Source organism: Aplysia californica, unplaced genomic scaffold (genome assembly GCF_000002075.1).
Source record: "Aplysia californica isolate F4 #8 unplaced genomic scaffold, AplCal3.0 scaffold00346, whole genome shotgun sequence".
In the NCBI taxonomy this organism is placed as follows: Eukaryota; Metazoa; Mollusca; class Gastropoda; order Aplysiida; family Aplysiidae; genus Aplysia; species Aplysia californica.
Genome location: NW_004797616.1, coordinates 185,856 through 189,999, shown reverse-complemented (window position 1 = coordinate 189,999; position 4,144 = coordinate 185,856). Strand labels below are relative to the sequence as shown.

Genomic DNA, 4,144 nt, shown 5'->3' with positions numbered 1-4,144 from the left:
CCCAATGCGTTTCTTTTCCTATGTTAATGACACTGACTTGTCTGAGGCAACCACTTTTTTAAAATCTCGACAATGGCTGGCCGTTTTGGACAATTTCCCCTGTTGAGCATTCGAACCAGAGTATTCCCCGACATAGTCCAGGATCATGTCCATTGAACCACTCGCCGGCGCCTGTTTCAGAGGCGGGGCTTCCAAATTTTACCTCCATTTCAAGCAGGTTTGAGCCAAATGTGTTGGGAGACGTATGCACTCCCTAAAAAGTAGAACCCGTCAAAGACAATGACTTTTTCAAACGAAGACTTCCCCCCCCCCCACCCCCTTGCGTTTTTCCTATGATAATGACACTGTCCGAGAAGCCCACCAGTCTGAATCAACCACTTGTTATCTCGACCGTGGCTGGCCTTCTTGGACAATTTCCCCTGTTGAGCTTTCGAACCAGAGTCATCCCCGACATAGTCCAGGACCTCAGCCTCTGGGCTACCGGCACGCATGAGGGGAACATGACTTGCGATATTTTATAACCAAAGAAAAAGTAAAAACGCCCAGACTGGTTTTATTTGTAAATCATGCAGGAAACCACTGAATGGTTTTAATCTTAAGACTCGGCACGAAAGGATGATAGGTCATAAAGATTTTTTTAAAACTTGTTGTCACGTGGATTTATGTTGAGAACACGGAAATCAGTTATCAGCCATCCGTGTCCAAGTGCTGTTTTACCCTTGATAAACTGGCATTCTGACGAAAGGCCGTTATTAAGCAGATCCCGGTCTGTAATGTGCGCTCAAACACCAGTCTCTGTTTTGTTTGTTTTTTGTTTGATTTTATTTTATGATTAGATTAGCTGGTTTCGAGGAACAAAGCCCCCAATTTTTCAGCGACCACTCTTCCTTGAACACGCTTTCTTCATTTGCATCTGAATAAACCTGGCAGCGCATAGATAGTAAATTTACTTTTCCCAGAGGAAAAAAGAAAAGAATTACCATCTGAGATTTGAGCCTGTGTCATGTAACATCAATATATTTGTTGCGGGTAGCCTATTGGTGTCTGCAGGTGCCACAGTTGGGATCTTCTTTACCAACCACATTCACACTGTTGTTTCTGCCACTCGGTCTTGCTTTTCCCCCAGCACTAAATAACTGTTATCGTGTCGATGCCCGTCTCTGTTACCGAAACATCAAAGCAGAGTGTAGACTTCACACACACACACACAGTCACAGCCCCGTCTGGCTGCTAAAGTAAGGGGTGGACAATTCTGTGTAGTAGAAACCTGGGGAGGACATTTTTCCATAGTCATAGTAGTATACTGCCGTACGCTGACAAAACGCCTTATTTATTACACAACAGTTTAGGGATAAATATACTTTTTTGTCAGTGTAACCATTAAAAAAAAAATATTCTTCCGAAATTTGAATTCTAATATATGTATTTTAAAAAATCAACTTGTTTCGCTTTGATATTTACACACAAGTAGGATAACTGACCAGGCTTTAGATTTAGCCAATTAAAAAAAAAAACGGCACTAAAAACGTAAAAAAAAAGAAAGGTGTTTTGTCAGCTAGCGGCTGTATAATAAATATGCCGAAGGCGGACGACTCTCTGTAGTCTGTAGTACATTGTAGTAGTTATATAGCGAGAGGGTAAGGTTCAGGGCAGCGGGCAGTCAGTAGAACCAAAGATAGTACATACAACCTGCCGTAAGGTATAGTTCTACTATCCTTGGTATTGGTAGAGCCACGAATCCCTCGCAGAGCGCCGCGCGACGAAAAACGACGTACCTTTCATTTAGCCCGCGCTAGAACCAAGAACGACGGACGGACGGACAGACGGCTCGCCAGCGACTGAGGCGGGTAGACTTGCGCGGAGAGCGGAGAGTGGAGAGTGGAGAGTGGAGCGAGCGACGTACGATCAACGACGAACGAAACGTCCGCGCTGTGTCTGGAGCCTGACTGAGGTGAATGGTGGCGGGGCAGCGGTGACGACGAGAGAGTTCTGAATTCAGAGCGCGGTGAGATGGGACTTGATCTTGCTTGGCCCAAGATCTACTACACCGGCGTCAATTTGTAGCCCGCGCGGGGTTTCTGGTGTCGTCAAGCCAAGCGCAGCTGCTCCTCCGTAGTTTCTTTCACTTGATTATATTATTTAAAATCTTCCCAGGAACTTTTAGACTCGACTTCGGGCTCGTCGTGTTTGGATTCTGGGCTTTATTGGATTTATTTAGATTTGCTTACGTGGTGGAGTTTGTCGCAGTGGATTTCTGGAACACGGATATTGACGGATTGTGAAAGGTGGTCGTGCAGTTTTTCCAATATAGTTTTTTTTTTTTCAACACGGCTTCTGTAGAGAACAATACAAGATAAGAAAATTCTATTTCATGAAATCATGGACGGATTAAGGTCTGAGTTTGTGCGCGGGCTAGAGTATGTTTGTGTGTATTCGGAATAGGATTAGCTGATCGAGTGGTAAACAGGTGAGTGTGGGGGTGGTTGGATCAAATAGCGTCGAGCGTTTGGGGAACGGCTTTTGTGTTCTTTGGGGTGTTGCCGGGGTGTTTAAGAGCGACTGCACGATGATGATGATAATAATATTAATGTTAATGTTAATAATAATAATGATAATACTACTACTACTACTACTAATAATAATATAATAATAACATAAACAGCAGCAACAACAACAACAACAACAACAAAAATAATGATAATAATAATAATAATAATAATAATAATAATAATAATAATAACAATAATAATAATAATAATAATAATAATAATAATAATAATAATAATAATAATAAGTAAAAAAAAAAAAAAAAATTAAAAAAAAAATAATAATAAAAAAAATAAAAAATAATAATAAGAAGAAGAAGAAGAAGAAGAAAAAGAAAACAATAATAATAATACCTCTCTTTTCAACCAATGTTATATTATAGCATAATATTAATCCTAATATTAAGCCTCTTTACCGTGATGTCTAGCTTGAAGCTGTGTTCAGAATACCCGAAGCGGTTGGCTGTCGGTGAATATGATAATGATCATGTAATCAAAGAGATTTTGTAAAAAAAAATGTGAATGAGCCACTGATGGTTCTATTGCTGACGGGTGGTACTTGGTTATTTTCCTCTTGACTTGATAAGACCTTTCAGAGAAAAGAAATTGATTGTAATAGATGTATCTACATTAATTAGTGATATTATTGGTCTCGAAATTATGGTAATATCAGTTACAAAAAACTTGTTGAGAGAGAGAGCGCGAAGAGAGAGGAGAGGGGTCGATGTGAAAGAGCGAGAGAGCGAGCGAGAGCGAGAGCGAGAGAGAGAGAGAGAGAGAGAGAGAAAGAGGGGGGGAGGGGTCTGAAGTACAGTTGGATATAACATTATTAAACGGCAATTTAGTTTGTCAATTTTGACAATGAACAATCTGGCAATATTCTAGCCCAGTTATTGATTGGTAGGCCAGGTTTCCCTAAATTTCTCGGTTATTGCAGTTTGCTCTCACAAAACATGGGGTTTCAGTTGCAAGAGGAGTCATAACTCTCCTGTCGTTCCAAGGCAGACGGACGTATCTGCAAAAATTATTAATTTTTGCATCTTCGCTTAAATGGACGCCTATACCCTGTCTGCATCTTGTGACAAAGACAAGAAGACCTATCTGTACTACAAATAGGAGATTTCACTATGGCAAACAGACGTAACTGAAGGAAAGGCAGGAAGACGTATCTGCACTACAAATAGGAGACTTCACTGTGACAAACAGACGTAACTGAAGGGCCTTGCCCATATTTCCAATGGCAGCGTGACGCAACTCAAAATCATAAAAAGTGCAGATACGTCGCTTTGCCTTGGCACGGCAGTGTCTTGGTGCTGTTTAAAATATACCTCGGATTATGCAGTGCTTCTTTTTAATTTCTTTTTCAATAAAAATCCTTCCCTTAGAAAAATATAACGAACATGACACCTATAGAAACCTTGTTATTTGATACTGGAAAACTGGAGCCCCAATAAAAAAGGGAGAGAAAAAAACCCACACACATACGCACAAACACACTCACACACTCACACACACACACACACACACACACACACACACACACACAAGCACGCACAAGCACGCGCACACGCGCACAGACACACACACACACACACACA

The 4,144-nt window shown here is 41.0% G+C and overlaps 1 protein-coding gene across 1 annotated transcript in view; it reads left to right on the top strand.

The window, feature by feature from the left end:
* Positions 1-1,870: 1,870 nt before the first annotated feature.
* Positions 1,871-4,144, top strand: part of LOC101856275 (collagen alpha-1(XXIII) chain) — a gene marked incomplete at its 3' end in the record, with an annotated part of 51,173 nt that continues 48,899 nt past the window's right edge. Inside the window, 1 exon segment of the mRNA XM_005102872.2 lies at positions 1,871-2,467.